Here is a 21,062-nt window from a genome sequence, read left to right as displayed (position 1 = left end):
CTTATTGGCCTGTCAGCTGCCTAAAACTTTTATTTACCATCAGTGAATTTGTCCTTCATGAATAACTTAATGTGTTTATTTTTTCTTAAATGAATGCAGGACTAGGAATCAGGAAAATTGAATCCTTGCCTTGATTCTCTCACGAAGAGCTGCTAATTGTGTCCATGTCTTTTCCCTTCTCTCATAAACCTCATGGTAAAATATGTGTAAGAACAGTTGCCCTTTTGGTGTAAAAGCTCTTGAAAAGTAACAGGCATTTTATCACCCGTTCTGTCTGTTCTTGTGTCCTCTTGGTTGAGACTTGATCCTTCTCTTTGCAATCTGCTTTCTTATAGTTCAGAGAAAGGCCAAATAGTTACTGCTGATTTATCATTTAAATAAAGAGCAAACAAGTCTCAAATATGGAGGTGGTAGCTAGAATGGTCCCTGGTTTTCCCTAAAGGACATTTATTTTATGCTTTATCGAAGCAAGCAAGGAGATGAAAAGAAATGTTTAATTACAGAGAGATATGCAGAAAGGAACATTCTTTTTTGTTGTGAAACTATGGGGCAGGGGTTAGGTGACTTCTCTCCCATCTTTTAGCATTTCATTAGCATAGAAAATCAGAGAATTTTTAAAAACACTTAAATTAAATATTTACACATACAAAAGAATATTTATAGCGTATGAGTAAATTATTTTAAAAAAGACAAAAACGAACATCTGCACACTCACCACTGCAGTGTCAGAAAGAGATTATTACCAGGAGGGCATGTGAAGCCCCATGAAGCCCTCACTGATGCAACCCTCTCCCTCCCCAGACTTAACCACTATAGTGAATATTGTGTTTACTTATCCCAGGGTTTGTTTTAAAACCACATATGATAATATCCCTTAACGCGTTCTAAGTGGACTCACACTGAGTTTATTCTGCAACATGCGTGTTATGTTCACTTTGACATTTGTGAGGTTTATCTATATGGATGCATGTAAACTAACTCCAGATATTTTCAATCGTGTGTGTGTGTGTGTGTGTGTGTGTGTGTGTGTGTGTGTGTGTCATATTCATCAGAAGACTTGGACAAGCATGTTCAGAACAGCATTGTTTACAATGATAAAAATTTGAAACAACCCACATTTTCACCATATATAGTGCTGCATATATTTTTGGATGAGGGCTATATGGTCATCCCAGACATATATAGCACTATATATAGTACTGCATTATATGAGTATACTGCAGTTTGGTTATCATTTTCCTGTCGGTGAAAATGTGGGTTGTTTCAAATTTTTATCATTGTAAACAATGCTGTTCTGAACATTTTTGTCCATGTCTTCTGAGGAATATGAGCAGAGTTTTTCTAGATTTTCGTCCTAGTAACGAAACTGCCAGGTCTCAGTGTATGACATAATCAGCTGTAGTAGATAATGCTACATGGTGTTTCAGGGTGATAGTGCCAATTTAAACTCCTACTGACAATGTATAAGCGTTGCCATTGTTCTTACCAGCGGCATATGCTTAGGCTTCTTAATATTTTTCAAACTGATAGGTATAAAATGGTACCTCACTGCAGTTTTACTAATGAGGCCAGGCATATTTTCGTATGTTTATTTGTCATTTGTGCTTCCTCATCTGTTATATACTTATCCATTTTTCATTAGGTTATCGGTTTTATTCTGATATGAGGAATATAGGAGCATCTTATATCTTTTATACATTGTAATTCTTTATTGGTTATATGTTGCAGACATTTATTCCGGTTTCTGGATTCTCTTTTCATTTCCTTTATGCTGCCTTTTCACAAACAGAATGATATTACGTTCATCAAGGCTCAATATTCTTAACTTTACTATAGTTGAATTTATCAGCCTTCTCTTATGGTTGGTGTGTAGTATGGCAAATTCTTCCCTGAACTGAAGTCATAAATGTATTCTCCTATATATCACTCTAAAATTTTATATTTTGCGTTTCACCTTTGTGTCTCAAGCCATTCAGAATTGATTAGGCTTCGTAGGAATCCAGTTTTATTATTTTCCATGAGAATAACTCATTGTTCCTGCAGTATTTATTGACTAGTCTCTTCTTTCCCACTGATTCACAATGACCCCTCTGTTATATGTAAGGAGAATCTACCTGTACGTGCAGGTCTGCTTCTAGGCTTTCTCTTTTGAACTGTTTGTCTCTCCTTTAGCCAGTATCACTCTGCTTGATTTTATTATCTTTATAATAACTCTTGATATATGGTAGGCCAATCCCTCCCTATCCTGTGTTCTTCTTCTTCTAAAGGACTTTTGGGTGTTTCTTGGCCCTTTGTTTTTCCCTTTAAATTTTGTAATTATCTGATCAAGGTCCACAAAAATCCGAATAGGATTTTAATTGGAGTTGCATTAAATCTATAGATCTACTAAGGAGAATTGACATCTTTGTGATAGCAAGGCTTCTTTGTTCATTTATTTAGCTCATCTTTTAATAAGGATTATAATTTTCTCCATAAAGTTTTCACATCATTTATTAGGCGTATCTGTGGATATTTTATATTTTTGAAAATATTACAAATAGCATTTTAAGTTATGTATTTTGATCTGTATAGCTGGTATATAAAAACCAACTGATTTTTTTGCAATTGATTTTTTATGTCAGTTTTTTATCCATAAAGTTACTTATTAATTATAATATTTCCCCTAGTTTCCCTTAGGTTTTTTATGTTGCCAATCATATCATACATGAAAAATGCCAGTTAAGATTTATTGGAAACTTGAGACAACAGACACTGTTGAATGTGCTTTTATAAAGTGTAGATTTTCGATTTTCACTCATTTGTAAATCACTTTATAGAGCTCCGACAGTTTTTACATTTACAGAACTCTTCAAAGTTTCCGTCTATACTATAAACTTATTATATATAGAATCTAATTTAAAGCAAGATAGGAAAACTTTGCCTATGGTACTCTTGGAAGGGCCCTAGGGGTGATCTCATTTCATTCCATCACTTCAGAGCTGAATATACTAACACCTAGAAGGGCTGAGTGACTTGTGAAAGTCACACAGCCAGCTAGGGGCTGAGCTTACATGAGAACTATGTCTCTTGATTCTTGAGCAGGATTCTTTCTGTTATGTCATGTATTTTCACCTTTCTCTTCCACTTTTAGCTCTTATTTGCCCAATAGGACCATCGTATCCCCATCTTGTCCTATCACAATGTCCTATTGACTCCGCCCCTCCATTTTCAAAGCCCTGCATCTTTCAAATCATAGTGTCCCACTCTTTTTCCTCTGTACCCTGTTCCTACATGTCCTACCAGGGCTTGGTATTGAATCTAAAGAGTTATTGTTGAAATGAGTATTAATGATTGTTCACGGCTCAGTATGTTGCTGCTTGTCTAAAGTGGCTTGAATGCCTCAACTCATATGAACAACTATTCATAATGTTTCTAAGAGTTAAATTTATTGACATCTCACTATGTGCCAGACACTGTGCTTAGGGATTTTATATAAATTATGTCATGGATATTGTGTGCATTATGTCATTATCTCATTTGAATAATGAGTTATAAGGGACAAGCTCAGTGAGTGATATATTTAGAGACAGATGGGGTTATTCTGCCCCCTTCTTAGTGATATCACTCAGGCAGTAGCCTGATGCCCTGGGCATGAGGCCAACAGATGAGAGAAGCATGCCTCCTCTTTCAGCTTCTCCAGCTCTCTGCCTAGTGAGTCCTCTGTGCATGCCACTGAATGCCTAAGCAATGGGAACGGCTGCCTGGGTGGGATTACCAGAGCTGCCATTTTGGACAAGATTCTCAGAGCTGGGACTGCTAACATGCCCGAGGTATTCCAGGGTTCTGAAATCACAGTTTGCCAATGAACTGGGAAGCAATAGCCAGGCTACTGGACACTACATATGGTTTAAGTGAACAAGTGCCCAGAAAAGAGGCCCTTGATGTACAATTTATTACGGTTTTCTACCCATCAGCATATTGCCTTAGTACCCATTCCCCTGCTTGTCAGAACAAAAGCAAAACAAAGGAGAGCAACTATCAAATAAAAATTGTAAAAACAATAAATAAAAATGTCATGAACTCTCTGTAGTGTCATTATTATAGCTCTAGTTTGAAATGATTATCTTAGGGTTTATTTATATCTACATTAAAAAATCCAATATGGAAACACCATCATCTGCACAACAATTTTTGGATTAAAAATCAGTGTGGTATAGCAATTTTGACTTTCAAAGCCAGATGTTCTGGGTGTTTGTCTCTCAGTGCAGGTCTTAAAATTTGGGTGCCAGATGTGGGTTTCAAACCCTTCATTCCTCAGGGAGAAGCTTGGGGTTGTGAGTTCCCTCCCAATTGTGGGTCTTCATGCTGAGGTGGGGTTTATGGCAAGATTGTGTCTTAGCCTCTCCTATCCACTTTGATGTGGGGTTTTTGTTTATTTGTTTAGATTTTTTTCATTCTCCCAATGTGTAAGTGTTGCTCAGCTAGTTTTTAATTTTCTTTTTCAGAGGAAACTGTTCCATATGTAGCTGTAGATTGGGTGTGTCCATGGGAGGAGGTAAGTTCAGGATCCTTCTTTATTGACATCCTGAACCCGTCTCCTATAGCAACATTAAGAAGAGGAATATAGAGAAACTGAGACTGTAACCAAGTAAGTAAATTACTGAAGGTAGATGTTTGGATAAAATCCAAATACAGTGATCTCTTCTTACTTACCAAATATTGCCATTACATTGGGAAAATCAGTCATGAATATAGAAATATAGAATACTTATGTCCCACTAGTAGTGGATGATTTTATATTAAAACTAACTTATTTAGTGCCCTTTGAGTGTGTGTTCAAAATTCTCAGATTAGTCTGCAATGTCTTATTTGAAATGGTTACTAATAGGTAGGTTTCCAAGGGGGAATTCCTGCTCATTCTCAGGAATTTTTTTTGCTTTCCCGTTCCCGAATCCCGAGATATAAATTGTTTTCTGTTCTCCACGATGAATAGTTTCCACAAAGTGACGGCCAATACTACCAACTACCTGGGTTCAAGGAGCCGATTTTCCCAATTTCCTGACCAACTTTTCTTGGAATTCAGGAATGGGAAAGCGAAAAAAAATTCCTGAGAACAAATGGGAATTCCCGCCCGGAAACCCTACTAACAGGACCTATTAGACAATGACCAATCTCCTATATATGAGAATGTGTACTAATTTCTGCTGTCCAGCCTTTTATTATCTGATTCATCTATCATTATATTGGAAGTATAATATGTAGACTTCTGCAAAACCACTTCTTTTTGTATGTGTGTGCGGCTTGGTGGAGTGAAACTGTAAAGAAGGATTCACTGGGAGAGATATAAGATGGTGGAGTAGTTAAACACTGTGCCTGCATTCTTCCATGAACACATTAAAATTGCAACTAAATTATAGAACAATCAACCCAAAGAACCATCTGCAGTGTAGCCGAACAGAAGTCTTACAACGAAAAATATAAAGAAGAAACCAGGTCGACACTGGTAGGAGGGGCGGAGATGTGGAATGGGCCTCACACCTGCATGTGGCAGTTGCAAATGTGGAGGGATATCTAGGCTGCCTTTGTTCTTCCCAGGAGAGCAAGGAACCCCAGCCCCCCACACCAGGCTCCCCATACAGGAGTACTGGTGCTGATAAGAGGTGCCCCAAAACATCTGGCTGTCAAAAACAGTGGGGATTCCAACCATTTTGGTAGGCTGGAAAGCTGTGGGAAACCCAGACATCCTCTTAAATGGCCTGCTCACAAACACTCATTTGCAAGCACCCACCTTGGACTCCAGCAGAGAGAATGACTCAGGGAGCCTCCAAGACATACAGGGGGCAGACTGAGGTGTGTGGCTTTGAGAGGAGACTGGAGGACAGTCAGCATTTTTCTGGTGGGTCCACGTTCATGCAGCCCCCAGGTGGGCACTATATTTCCTGTGTTGAGCCCACCCCTTCCAGCCAAATCTGAATCTGATTGGCCTAAGGAGCTCAGCTACTCCACCCTGCTGACTCACTGGGAACCCACCCCACCCTACTCATGCACCACTGGAGACACTTTCCCAGCCAGCTCCACCTCCATTGCACTCTTTTTTAGAAAACTATCAGAGTCCTGCAGGCCCTAGGTGGGTGGCAATTGGCCTTGGTGTTCTCTGAGTCTTGCTGATTTGCTCCAGGCTCAGCACTGGCACCAAACCAGAATTTCCATTATCCTGATGACTATAATTCTTTCCATTCTAGTGACTCTCTGACATACTGCCTTATCCAACTTGTATACCACACAAGGTGTTATCAGTGGCTGAATCTTAAGGGAGCCAGCAGATGACAGCAGGCCTTAGGGTGTCCTGGCTTTTTTCAGAGCTACCCGAGGCCTGGTACTGGTGGCAGCTGTCCTCAGTTCAAAACGTGGCCTCTCCCATGTGCCTTCATGTCCAGCACTGGCAACAACCAAATGCAGATTGCTTTGTAGCTCCTACCAGGTAGCCCCCAGCTGCTCACAGGCAGTGGCTGACTTGGGTGTGCACTGGAGCCCCTCGCAAGAGGCCCCAGAATGAACGTACTTGGAGGTTATCTTCAAACCACAGCAGAGTGCTGCCCAATTAACCCCACAAGTAGCACACCCAAAGGGCAGTCTCAACAGGGACCAGAGCCTGCTGGGGTGAATCTTGCTCAGTGGGGTAAGGCCCCCCCCCACCATCTCAGCCTATAAACTGTGAATGTGGCCAAACCCCACAGCAAGTCAGCCTCAGGGTCAATCTCTCACAAAACACACACAAGGGACATTCCTGGAGCACCTGAAATAGGTGACAAGGAAGACTATGCCACTGGGCCCCACAGGACACCTACTACGTAAGGCCACCTGGTTAAGACTGGGAGACATAGCAGATCTACCTAATACATAGAAACAAATACAGAGCGGCAGTCAAAATAGGACACAAAGAAATGCATTGCAAATGAAATCCAAAAAAATAACTAACCAAAATGGAGGCAAGCAACCTACCAGAGACAGAATTCAAAATAATAGTTATAAGAATGCTCAAGAAACTTAGTGAGAACTTCAACAAAGAGATAGCAAGCATAATAAAAAAGGACATAGAAACCATAAAAAAGAACCAGTTGGAAGTGAAGAATACAATAACTGAAATGCAGGGGAAGGAATCACCAGCAGATTAGATAAAGCAGAGGATCGAATCAGCAATTTGGAAGATAAGGTAGCATAAAACACCCGAAATTTCAAAAAAGAGAATAGTTTGAGAGACCTCTGAGACAACCTCAAGCATAACAACATTCACATCATAATGGTACCAGAAGGAGAAGAGAGAAAGCAAGAGATTGAGAACCTATTTGAAGAAATAATGACTGAAAACTTTCCTAACCTAGTGAAGGAAATAGACATACAAATCCAGGAAATGCAGAGAGTCCCAAACTGGATAAGCCCAAACCGACACCTAGACATATTATAATTAAAATGGCAAAGTTTAAAGACAATGAGAGAATCCTAAAAGCAACAATGAGAAGGCAACTACCATGTTTCCCTGAAAATAAGACTAGGTCATATATTAATTCTTGCTCCAAAAGATGCATTAGGGCTTATGTTCAGGGGATGTCATCCTGAAAAATCCTATTAGGGCTTATTTTCCAGTTAGGTCTTATTTTTGGGGAAACACGGTAGGAACTTATGAAGGAGCTCCCATAAGACTGTCAGCTGATTTCTCAACAGAAACTTTTCGGGCCAGAAAACATCAGTACAACATATCCAACATGATAAAAAGCGGGGACCTACAACCAAGAGTACTCTACCCAGCAAGGCTATCATTTAAAATTGAAGGGCGTATAAAGAGCTTCCCAGACAAGAAAAAGCTACAGGAGTTCATCACCATCAAACCAGTATTACAAGGAATGTTAGAGAAACTTATTTAAAATGGAGAAAAGAATCAAAATTATGAATAATAAAATGGCAATAACTACATATCTGTCAACAATATTTTCCATGTAAACAGAATAAATGCTCCAATCAAAAGACATAGGAGGGATGAATGAATAAGAAAACAAAACTCTTGTATATGCTGTCTACAAGAGACTTACTTCAGATTGAAAGACACACACAGACAGAAAGTAAGAGGATGGAAAAAGATATTTCATGAAAATGGAAATAAAAAAACAACAAAAAAAGTTAGGGTAGCAATACTTATACTAGACAAAATAGACGTTAAAACAAAGGCTATAAGAAGGGACAATGAAGGACCAGTAATCCCACTTCAGGGTATTTTTCTGAAGAAACCCAAAATGCTACTTCGAGGGGACATGTGCATCCATATGTTCATTGCAGCATTGTTTACAGTGGCCAAGATGTGCAGGCAGCCTGGGAGTCTGTAGATGGATAAAGAGTAGGTGGTGCATGTATACAATGGAATATTGCTTGGTCATGAAAGAGAAAGTGTTCTTGCCATCTGCAGCAGCGTGGAGGGTCTTGTGCTGAATAGAACATGTCAGACAGAGAAAGACAGATGCAATGTGATTTCACTTATATGTGGAATATAAGCACAAAATTAACAAACATAACAGAAACAACTCCTATATACAGAAAACACTTTGATGGTTGCCAGATGGGAGGGGTTTGAAGTGTGGGTGAAAAAAGGGGAATGGATTAAGAAGTACAAATTGGTTGTTACAAAGCAGTTATGGGGATATAAAGTAAAGCATAAGGAATATAGTCAATGATATGGTAATAACTATGTATGGTGTCAGATGGGTACTAGACTTGTTGGGGTGATAGATGGGAGGGAGTTGGGGGGCAAGGTGATAAAGGTCAAGGGATTAAAAAATACAAATTGGTAGTTACTAAATAGTCATGGGGATGTAAAGTAAAGCATAAGGAATATAGTCAATGATATGGTAATAACTACGTATAGTGCTAGGTGGGTACTAGACTAGTCAGGGGGATCACTTCTTAAATTATATAAATGTCCAACCACTATGCTGTACACCTGAAATTAATATAAATTAATACTGAATGTTAACTCTAATTGATACATTTAAAAAGGGGAAGGGTAACAAGTGGTCAAAATTTCCAGGTATAAAACAAATAAGTCATGGGGATGTAATGTACAGCATGGGGAATATAGTCAATAATATTGTGATAGCATCATACAGTGTCAGATGGTTGCTGGATTTATCATGGTGATCACTTCTTTTATCTTTCTTTTAAATTTAATTATTTTTTTATTGGGGAATATTGGGACATAGTGTGTTTCTCCAGGGCCAATCCACTCCAAGTCCTTGTCCTTCAATCCAGCCGTGGAGGGCGCAGCAACCATGTCATTGACAGCCCACGCTCCAATCAACTGAGACATCTGGCTGCCCCTCCAGAAGCTCAGTGGCAGTTCGTTGTCTTCAATTTGGTTGTGGAGGGCACAGCTCACTGGCCCATGTGGGAATCAAACTGGCAACCCTGCCATTCAGAGCTTGGGCTCCAACAAATTGACCCATGTGGCCGCCCCGGTGATCACTTCTTTAAGTATGTAACTGTTGGATAACTATGGTGTATCCCTGAAACTAATACAATATTGTATGCTAGCTATATTTTTTAATAAAAATCTTTTTAAAAAGAAAAATAAAAGGATTCATTAATTAAGTCATTCAACAGATAGACAGTGGACCTGATAATCTGAGCAAATAAAGCTTAAATCATCCACTGGGGCTCAAAGGTGTTAATCATCACCTCACTTAGTGTCAAGGATGAGCTAAACTTGCTACTCAGACTAGAAAACAGAACTGAGTGGGAGGGTCCAAGTGGGTGAGCAATGTTTTTCTTAAACAGAGTATTTAAGTTTTGGGTGTTCTTACAAAGAGGACAAGATTTTAGTTAGATCAGTTCCCAGATATGGGATAGATGACACTGGAAGATGTACAAGAAGCCAGAAGGAAAGGATCACTGAAGAATTGCCTGGATATTTATGTCAATCTGTCTAGATTGGATCATAGTTAGTTATCTTAGAATCTTAGTTGTTATCTTACTATTGTGATACTTGAGACATTATAACTTTCTTTGCTTCATTTGCTGAAATCCTTAGGGATCAGAAAATTGTATTTTTAAGTGATAACTTTTATGCTTTTTGCATATTTCTATTTATTTTCTTTAGTTTTCTCTGAGAGGGAAAATGATAAAAAGAGATTTCCTTTCCCCACAAGTTTGTTTGATATCTTATTGTGGTCCAATTATAATGAAACATTTTCTTAGGAACCCTCCTCTGCTCAAAACTGGATGACTTTCATTTCAATAAAGGGCTTATTTCCCTAAGTTCTCTCCCCAAAATTATAGCTAGAGAATTTAGAGTGGAGAATTTTTAGTCTAGGATAAGTAACTATGTGGTATAAATGCCTCCAGTCCCCCCTCCCTTGCCCATGGTGGACATCACCAAATGAGCGTGTTTTCCCATTAAGCCTGGATGTGTGTAGATAGTAATATAATTCCAATTTTACAGACAAAGAAACAGAAATGTAAAAGTTAAATAACTTTCTTAAGTCTCTATGACTCTGAAACCATTATTCTTAATTCACTAGAAATTGATCAGAGTTGGTGACTAATATGAAATTTATTTGCCATCCTTGATCTAGTTCAATTTCATTGTTTTTCATGAAAGGTAATGAGTCTAGAGAGTTTGAATAATGTAGGCGAAAGTACTTTGCAAATTTGTAAAGAATGCCGAAGATATTGTTTTCATCAAGGACATAAGCCCAGTTAGTTTATAGGAATTCTCAAACTTCAGTGCATCAGAATCATTGGGAGAGTTTATTAAAACACAGATTGCTGGGCCCCACCATGGAGATTCTGATTCAGTAGGTTTAAGGGCCCACCCAAGAATTTGCAGTTCTAACACATTCTCATGTAATGTTGATGCTACTGGTCCATGAGCCACACTGGTTTACAGTATACCTGAACTCAAAATTGATTACAGTGAAATTTCACTTTGTTCTCTTTTGCATTGTTTCTAAGACTCAAAAATATTTGTAAAATACAGTTTTTCTCCATTATCTCTAGTTAACACACTTTAAGACAGGAGAAGAGAATCCAACTGGTTTTTGTGATGCTTTTCTGCTGCTGTCAAGCCTCCCTCCTCAATATTCAATAAAATGTTCAGGTTGATAAATGTAGATGTACAGTCATTGGACAAGAGCCAGCATGGAGTTTAATGCTAATTGGAAGAAAAATCAAACCTAAGTATATGAGAAAAGCACCAGTCAGAGGACAGGAAGCTAGAAAATAGGCACCATTTGCAAAGTGATATATTAAAGAAAGCTTGATGTTCGGGAAGAAAGAGGAAAGAGTTGGGCACTCCAAAATAAGAAAATACATCAAGTGTTGATGACTTGATCTGTAGTGGACCCATTTACTGTGCATGGAAAACAATCAAATGAACTTTAGCGTAAATATTTGTAGGGCCACCATGTGAAATGGGAATTAGACTTTTCTAAGGAGGCTTCAGAGAGCAGAACTGGCAGGACAAGTGGGCCAAGCTTTGGGAAGGCAAATTGTGAAAAAGCTTTCTAACAACAATTGCATCTGAAGAGGGGCTGGGCTACCTCCAGAGCAGAAACTTTCCAAAGGCTGAAATTGTTTAAGCAGAGTGAGAAAAGGAATTCAAGCAACTAATGTGGAAGTTAGACCTGGAGACTTGGAAATTATATTAGTCTGAATTTTCCTGGGATAAGGGGAACTCAAGAACACTCTAACTTAAATAAGAATAAAAATGAGGTGGCAGACAAGGTGAGAATGACTTCACTAATGTCTAGAAAGAGGCTGGGCGTTGGGCTCACATGGGACCCAGCTCAACCCGCAGCTCCACTTTCTTGCTGCTCTCTACCCTCTGAGGCAGTCTGTCATCTGTAGAGCCAGTGCAGAAACAGCTGCCTCAGAGTGTCCTACATAGCGAGCATTAAATAGTGTGTCACATGGACATTGTCCTTGAAACACAGTAGGAGTTTAATAAATATTCATTATCTTCCCCTCCTTCCCCTTTAGTAAGGTAGAGAAAACATGACCCAGGGAAAAGCTGAATTTAGAAAATCCAAAACTATGAGGTCTCTAAGATCCATTCTGAGGAGTACTTTCCTAAAGGAGATGATGTTGAACTTTGTATCTTCAACTGTTTGTTTATATTTCCTTCCCTGGAATTGAGATCCCAGGAAGAGCAGTTTCATGAATTATGACAATGGCCTGAGTTTAAACCTGTAAGAATCAGTACTGATGAGTCATACAGAAGAGGATTCGGACTTCAAGATCCTCCTTCCAAAAGGATAGTCCCTCCCCTCAGGCTCGGGCAGCAACAGTGAGTGTTTATGGCAGCACAGAACTTCCCAGCACTGGTTAATGCAGACAGAAATCAGAGTAAAAGCTGAAGCAAACAGGATAGTCGCATCACAAGCTTATATATATGATGGATTTGGGTTTGGGATGGAGAGTGTCTTATTCAGCTTTTACCCAAAAATCTACACATAATTGAGCTTGTCTTAGAAACTTTGTTAATATAAGTACTTTCTGAAATTGTGTGTCAAGGGGTTATGATATTCATCACATGTTATCAGGCTAGGAAAGAGGGCAGCATGAAAACATTGTTTTCAAAAGGGCATTGGATCTGATAAAGTAGACTTATTGATCTGGACAAACAGTGCCTGAATTGGCTACTTTTAGTCATGGTAGGGAAGAGGGGTCTCATCGAACTGAAGAAAAGAACATCTGTTTCTTAATTAAGGAGACAATCTTTTAGTTCCCTGCTCTAAACAGGTGGAGCTTGTAGCTATCTTGTTACTATGAGAGAACAAAGCTACACACTAAGGATTCCTGAGTAGTGGGGTCCCAATTCTGAGACACACATCTGGAGCCTGCTCTGTGCATGGACTTCAGTATGTGAGATAAAATATTTCTTAAATATTTAAGCCAATTTTAATTGTTTCTTAGATTTAAAACCAAATGCACTTTAACGCTAAAGAGTGAGATGGGAGACTACTGGTTGTCATTATAATCTTCTCTAAACCATTTAAAAAACAAAACAAAACACACCATGTACTTGTATTATTTTGAGTTTTTAAATCAAATTTTAAGAGATCCTTGATTTTTTTCTGAGGGTTCAGGACCACTGATATAGATATTAATCTTTGTTCTGTGCTTCACGAGAACTGAGGAGAGCTTGGTTTCTTGACATTTCAAAGCCTAAATCAATCAGTTCCTTTAATCAATTTAGATTTTTAAAAAGTTAATTCTGTAAAAATTTAGACCTGTTAAATCTTTTCACTGTCACAAGGGTAAGCAATAGTTTAAATGGCTTCATTATTTCACCACTTGTGTGTCATCATGCAAATAGGGCATTATAACATGAGAATTTAGTAACTAGTAATACTGTACCCAAATGTGATTAATACATTGTGTGGCCAGAACCCAATGAAGCACTTTTTAATGCCTATAAATAGCAAGACTCTGCAAAAAAGAGGGTCATATTCCTGGCAAACATGTCACAGCTAATGTCTATCAAACTGACTAATGTTCATTAACATTCAACACATTAATAGACTTTCTTTCTGTGGGCACTTCTGTTCTTAATATATAGGTCTTTGTGGTGTAGTAGAAACAGCATGTTCTTTGAGGCCAAACTCGGGCTGATACTTACTAACCTGGTAACTTTGGTCAAGTTACTTGATATTTATAAGCTTTAGTTTCTTTATCTATTAAATAGGAATAGAAAAGCAAACTCTTTCATTAGATTGTTGTAGATAGAATTTATATGTAAAGAAACTAACCATGTGCCTATTAAGTAAAAAGATATTATGTAATTAATACATGTTATTTTCCTTTCTTTTCTTTCCCCTAATTTTCCTCTTCAGAGGTTCTTAGAACTTCAATGTTCAGACTAGAAGAATGAACCAAAGTATGACCTGAGTGAAAGGATATTCAGAAAAGTCTGTGAGACTGACCATCAGCCATCTCTTTGCATGGCTCTGTGGGAGCCTCCTGGGAAAGAAAGCAAGCTTTGTGCCACTGGGATCAGGAACAACAGAGCATGTCTGGGATGGGACTGGACACCAGCAGCCAGGAGCTGAGACACGTCTGGTGAGGGGTTTGAGGGGCTGGGGGACGCCCTCCCCCACCTCCACCACACACACTGAGCTCATTACCAGAGGGGAAGGGTGATACAGTAAATATTAATCACAGTTTTGTTTTGTTCTGTTTTCCTAGTCATTGTCTGAATCCTACAACAAAGAGCCTGTAAATGGACAAAAACAGTTTTTACTAAATTCTGTAACTCATTTGGAGATGAGCATGCCACTCGGGTTCACCTTAAACAAAATGCCTCACAAGAAGATTGAAGTCATTCTCTCTCCGCTGAGTTCCCCCCTCAAACTCCCCCACAAGACAGGTCTGTGGGCACCTGAAGAGCTCAGAGTTGGTAGTGGGGCGAGGGGAGCTCTGGGGCCCACCAGACATGGAGGACCAGCAGTGGTTGGCCTACTGGGGTACTGCCAGCTTGGAAAAGCAGCAGAAGTGACCATAGTACACAGAGTAGAGGGAGCAGCCACTTCTGGGAGCAGGAATGAGGCCCACGTGTTCAGCTACATATGTGAAACTACAGCTGGGTGAGGCTTGAAATTATTTTATCACTTTTTTGGGCCTGGAGATAGCCACAGAATAGTATTTAGAAATCAGTGCAAGTCATAATTAAAAAGAATTATGTATGGGAGCATATATATGATAGAGCAATATAATATACCCCTGAAGCTCATTTATTTTATGACTGCACGCACTTTTTACCATCTGGAAATTCGGAAAAGCAGTGTTCAACATTCATATCACCGAACTAAAAGGAAAAATGAGATGAGCAGTCATTAGTTTGGAGGTGAGCTGTCAGCTCAGGTAGACAGCGTGGACAAGGACCCCAGGTCACCTCTTGTCCATCATAACCATGCTTAGACACAGGATGATACTCGCAAGTCATGTATTGAGCCCTTGCTCTATGCCAAGCTCTGAGTTGTGCACTTGGAATACAATAGGTCGTTTATACATTTCTGTATACAACACCAGCCCTCTAAGGTGGGCACGGTTATCCCTGGGTTACAGACGGGGCTCCAAGGGGTGCAGTGAATTCAGTCACTTGGTTGTTGAGTAGATGAGGTGAGATTGAAACCCAGGTCTTTCCAACTATAAAGCTGTGCTCCAAGCCACTCGCCGGTGTTTCTCACCTGTTTCATAATCACGTTTGATTCTAGCTGAGACGTTGATAACTGGGCCCACGTCTAGGGTTTTAGACTGGCGGCATCGGCCCTACCTGGGAATGTGTTTGAAATAAAGCAGCCCAGGTCCCACCCCAAGCCCCATGAGTCAGAATCTGCATTTTAATAAGATCCCCAGGCTATTTGTATACGTATTAAGGTCTGGGAAGTATTGCCCCGCACTATACTCACCTTCTCTACCCAGGTACTTTTCCAATATATCTATTTAATGTCAAAGGAACATGAGTCCATGGTCTAAGATCACCTCACAGTTTTCAGGAAGGACTAGCTACTTCAAAATTTATTCATTTACCTCTCTGACTGGATTTATATGATATCAAAACAATTGGTTGAAAAGTGCACAATTCAGGCAGGCCAATTACATGATACCCTGGCTACACCCAAGACTCTTTTAAGAAAAAGTCTAGATTTCCATAGAAATAACCTCATTCACAGTTGTGTGAATAACTACAGCCAGCATCTGTTTTGAAGACAGGCCAGAAAGATCAATCTTGCCCTCCACCGCTGTAAAGTGAACTCAGCATGAAGTCAGGCTGGCATCAACTGGTTGCTGCCTATTTGTCTAAGAATAAAGAATTCCAGGATAGATCATATTCATAAGAGACTGTATTTTCAAAGGCTCCAGAAATGTTAAGCTTTGAATTACCTCCTTACAAAATTCAGAACAAAAAGCTGTGCGTTACTGAGCAATTAAAGAGTTTGTGGTAGTTACGGAAGAAGTCATTTTTTTCATTGTTGTTCCTGGCACCTGGGACTCTTATTACCTGAGAACACTGTAAGGGAAAATGTGAGTTAATTTGCTTCTAAGATGACAATTCACATGACATCTATGGTATGTGCTTTGCAAAAGAGTTCAAAGGTTTGGTTTAAAACCTATTCCTGGATGAGAGGGAAGGAAACCAATTACCAGAGAGTGGTAGTAATAATTAAGACAATGTTATGATTCACTAAGAAAAGCCTGGGTTATGAGCAAGGAACAGTGTGGCATATAAATTACCTGAGAGCACAGTTTAATGATGTGTTCCTTCTTATAAATTGCTCGTTTGGTGACATGGTCTGTAAAAGTTCTTTTTCAAAAGCAACAAAAGAAGTCCACTGTCTCATCGTCGCCTTGGCAAATGTTACACATTGCTAAATTTTATGACCTCGGAGTGTCTTTACCTAACCCAGCATTTATCAGCATGAACTGTAATTTGGTTTTATATATTTGTATGATAATTATGAGATATGATTCCTTATGGAATTTCCATAACTCTAAATAGTCTCCTATTAAATAACGTAAGTTGAACTTTTACAATTTAGCACACTGATTATGTTCACTCATTCATGTAAAATGTTCCCATCTTTGATATTATCTCTTCTAAATCAAACCCCAAATAAAATTTATTTTGTCTGGATTAGTATATTTTGGGCTGTGGACTGGGTTTACACGCGGCTGCTGAAGCAGACTGCAGTGTGCTAGATATGATCGTTTTGGCCATCTTCCCAAAGAATCCCAATCACAGAGTCTAAATGCCAGATGGAATGGTACTGTGGCCACAATGATAGGATCACAGCTCAATCAATCAGGAGTATAACTGACATCTATCCAGCTTCACCAGCTGGTGGGTGAGAAAAAGCATTAACATTTACAATAATGTTTCCTATCTTTCAATAGCTCTGCACCTCCCCCACCTGTTCACATAGGTCTTCCAGTTCTTTCTGGAGATGCCCACCCTTACACATTTCCAAGACTTTTTAGGAGGGTTTACAGGTATAGCTTGAAAGCTCCCTGGCCCCCACCAGTTTTTAGGTCTGGGAAAATCCTTTCTTTCTTCAAGAGACTTTCGGAGAAAGTTTAAGGCTTTTGTTTCAAAGAGGAGTTAGGGAAAAAACAGTCTGCTTTTTTTTTTGTAGTAGCTGTTTCCCTGCCCCAAACTTTTACCACAAGGGAGCTTTCCTCTTGTCTCTTGCCTTGACCCCCATCTCTCCTGTGCACACTCGTGAGGTCTATGGGGAAAAACTTGCTATTGTATCTGCAGCTACTAGGGGTTCTATAATCTAAAGCTAGCCCATACTTGGCCTTTCACAACCTGTTAAAAATTTCAAACTACCAGTTTTTTCTTCCTAACTTATGTGGTATTCAGCATCTACTCTAGGTAAGCAAGAACTTAAATTCCATCTCTCCTTGGAGGCACCTGTCTTTTCTTAGATTTCAGGTTAGTTGGTTGCTTTGGGACTTCAGCAGTTTGATGGGTTCTGATTCTGTCTATTATCCAGTTTTTTCTTGTAAGCGCAGGAGTGACTGTCCCGTTTTCTACATCTTAAATAAAAAGAAGTTTATATGTAATCCCCAATGCAGTAGAAATCTATACAAAGGGCATAAGTCTAAAGGATCGGTTAGACTGGATTTATAATTTTAAAAGATCACGTTTAATATTTATTGGCCATCTGCTATATGCCAAGAACCGGAGTTTCCAAGATAAATTTTAAAATAGCAAGAACAATGTCCTCAAATAGCTCATAATCATGCAGATAAGTCTTACTGACTCTAACACGTAGCTACACAATGTTTCAATGCAGTGCTCTAAGTAAATGTCCAAGCAGAGGGCTCTGGGAGAATCAAGACGGGAGAATCTAATTTTGACTCATAGGGGTAGTTATGGTAGAAGATGACATTTGAATTGTATCTTGAAATGTAAGTAAGATATGGTTTTAGAAGAGCCTTGAATAAGATGAATGTCCAAGGTTTTCTTGTAAATTTCTTTCTAAATAACACATTTTAATTTCTTATCATTTATTTCTAGGCAACCAATGAATTGCTAAGAAAGGAAGGAAAACATTCAGGATTACCAACCAACCCCCATTACTACCACCACCAAGTAACACTTTTCTTTTGATCAAAAAGGAGTTTCTAGTCCATGCCATCTGCAAAGGAAAGCTAGTTTGCAGATATAGAACAACAGAAGTAATTGAAAACCACCTTTGGAAGTTTATGATTGCGTATTGTTGTACTTCCTCAGCTGTCTTACTGTTAGAATTCCCTTGAATGCTTTTATGAATGGAGATCTCTGGGCTTAGCAGCATCCAAGGCTCAGCTTCACGCTGGAAGTCAGGGTTATGTACTTTTTTGTAAAGCTCTCAAGATGAATCTGAAGACCAATTAATGGATGACAAGTGGATTGTGTCCCATACGTACAAGTTTTTAAAAAAGTCTTAGTTTGGGTTCCTCCAAAAGCACATTCTTAGAGAAAGACTCGATTGCTGACTATTTGTTCGGGAGGTGATCCCAGGAAGCCTACATGAGGAAATGGGGAAAATAAAACAGAAAAGTGAGAAACCAATACAGCATGATTAATGAGCTCTTTACCACTTTGGGCATGTGGGTCTCAGTCCCACTGGGCACTTTCTGAAGAGCCTAAACAGTCCTTTCTGTAAAGGATAGCCATATTTGGACCATGCAACTCAGTTTGCTTGCCATATTTTAACAGCCATGTATCGCTGTTTTCAGGGATGAGCATCTGACCTAAAGGCCTCCAATCTATAACCTATGTAGTGTCCCATGGGATAAAAGATGAGCCCATTTGATCAAATTCTCTCAGAAGAACAAGGCACTTGGTAGGGATGTTTGAAACTGGGTGAGATGCCATAAATTATAGATGATGAGTACATTGAAGCATGAGAGAATAAAGATAGCACTGGAGAGAGGTGGAAAGAATAGTCAGTATCTAAAGCTTGTGAGGGTAATGATGATTTCTCTGTTCCTGTTCCCATGAGGCCCAACTGAATAGCTATACCTATTCATCTTGAGACTAAGTTGTCACCTGTTCTTGGGGGCCCATGCAGATGTATCTCTATAACAAAAAGAACAAAAAACCTCCCATCACTTGTGGTAACTTAAATGGGTCGAAAGAGCTTTGACTTAAACAATTAAGGAAAGTAGCCACAGAGCTACAAATGAAAAACAGGACATGAAACAATCTCATAGTCCACAACTTGAAAAATCTGGGAGCAGATAATCAAATTTGATTTTAATATAATTATAATGATTAGTTCTAAGTGAGAGCATTTTTTTCCCATAGAACTGTTAACTCTGTGGTCAACATAAGCTTATTATAAAAATTTTACGTTTAAATACAGACTGTATAGAGAACAGAGCTTATTTTTGTGGAATTCTTCTAATGTATTTCCAGAAACCTGAGCCAGTCATATGGATTGTTCTTTATGTATGTATATTTTCTGATTCCTCAGACAAGCAATTCAAGGGGGAAAATATTACATTCAAATGGCTGTTTTTTTCAGGATACAAGTGAGTAGGAGTGCAGTGTATTTATTAGACTGGGCCTAGTAGTCCATTTCTCACAGCCCATCATTGATTCCCAGGTAATCTTCTGGTCACAGCTCATCTTGGGAGCAGAGAGTTTGGCCCACTGCAACCATCTCAGGGCAAATTCTGCCTTTGAATTAACTTGCTGCTTTTGCTGAAGCCAGTGGGAAAGATACCCATCTATGCAAATGGAAACTAGGTTTGCTGGGTAATTTTTTTTTTTTTTTTTAAGGATTTTATTGGGGAAGAGGAACAGGACTTTATTGGGGAACAGTGAGTACTTCCAGGACTTTTTTCCAAGTCAAGTTGTTGTCCTTTCAATCTTAGTTGCGGAAGGCGCAGCTCAGCTACAGGTCCAGTTGCCGTTACTAGTTGTAGGGGGCGCAGCCCACCATCGCTTGCGGGAGTCGAACCGGCAACCTTGTGGTTGAGCGCCCACTGGCCCATGTGGGAATTGAACTGGCAACCTTCGGAGTTAGGAGCATGGAGCTCTAACCACCTGAGCCACCCGGTCGGCCTGGTAATTCCCCTCCCCCCCCCCCCCCAAAGAGTAGCTCTCTAAAGCCAAGAGCAGTGGAAAATGGGATTGACAGAAATGAGAGGGCGTTTTAATGACTTGTAGTCTGGACTTTGATTATATATATTTTAACAAATATGTATCACTTTGTGGTTAGCCTTGTTCTCAGCATTATTCACTGATAAAGAGAAATGTAAGACCATAGTTTTCCACAGAAAGGTTACACGTGTAGATACGAATGATTAATTATGAAATAAATTAATGTTTTTATAGCACTACATAATTTACAAATTGTTTATATGTGTGAGTGTATTATATATATATGAATATATATTATAGATAATACACATAATATATCTGCATATACACCTATGTTTGTATGCATTCTTCTCTTACTTAATTCTCACAACAACCCTCTAAGGTAAGTAGTATCATCCTTGTTCCATTTTACAGGCATAGAAAAAAGTCAGGCAAACTGGCTGAAAACCCCCTGCATGTTCTTATTCTATCACTATGCTCGCCACTCTGTGTAATCAGTCTGTACATGTGTTCGTCTTCCCCAGTGGACCAGGAGCTGTTGAACATGGACAGAGTCCTCTTCACCTTTATATTGCCAGCATGTGTTGACCATTATTGAATCTCAGCTCCTTATCTTCAGGTGACCCACATTGGCACAGAATAAATGTTCTCCAGGCCTCCTGAGGCCACTTGTCAGTCTTCACTCCTGGAGATCCCAATGCCCCTAGCTGTGCTGCATTTCTCAGATCCTAGATCAGTGTGCCCTGAACGGGTTTTCTCGCTATCCCCCACCATTGTTCCCTTAACCCACTGCCTGCAAACTACCTGCTAGATGCAGGTGGCTCCCGCTTTCTCAAAGGCTATGGGCAGGTTTCTTAAAGGCCCAGCTCATTAGAGCTGAGGAACACAGAACAACAGTAACTAACCATTCTGAGGTTCTTCTGTGGGTCAGTCCATA

General features: G+C 39.4%; 1 long non-coding RNA gene across 4 annotated transcripts in view; it reads left to right on the top strand.

The window, feature by feature from the left end:
• Positions 1 to 20,300, top strand: part of LOC141572200 (uncharacterized) — a 37,066-nt gene extending 16,766 nt beyond the window's left edge. The window contains exons 2-5 of one of the 4 annotated variants that reach the window (XR_012497426.1): positions 4,485 to 4,627; positions 9,228 to 9,498; positions 13,860 to 14,085; positions 18,050 to 20,300. This is a non-coding gene — a long non-coding RNA (uncharacterized LOC141572200). Of the gene's footprint in view, positions 1 to 4,484; positions 4,628 to 9,227; positions 9,499 to 13,859; positions 16,667 to 18,049 lie in introns of those variants that run through there. The other 3 variants (XR_012497427.1, XR_012497424.1, XR_012497425.1) reach the window with 3 other exon arrangements.
• Positions 20,301 to 21,062: the final 762 nt, after the last annotated feature.

This window comes from Rhinolophus sinicus, linkage group LG06 (assembly GCF_036562045.2).
Source record: "Rhinolophus sinicus isolate RSC01 linkage group LG06, ASM3656204v1, whole genome shotgun sequence".
Lineage (NCBI taxonomy): Eukaryota > Metazoa > Chordata > Mammalia > Chiroptera > Rhinolophidae > Rhinolophus > Rhinolophus sinicus.
This window is presented reverse-complemented; position numbering and strand designations above follow the sequence as displayed.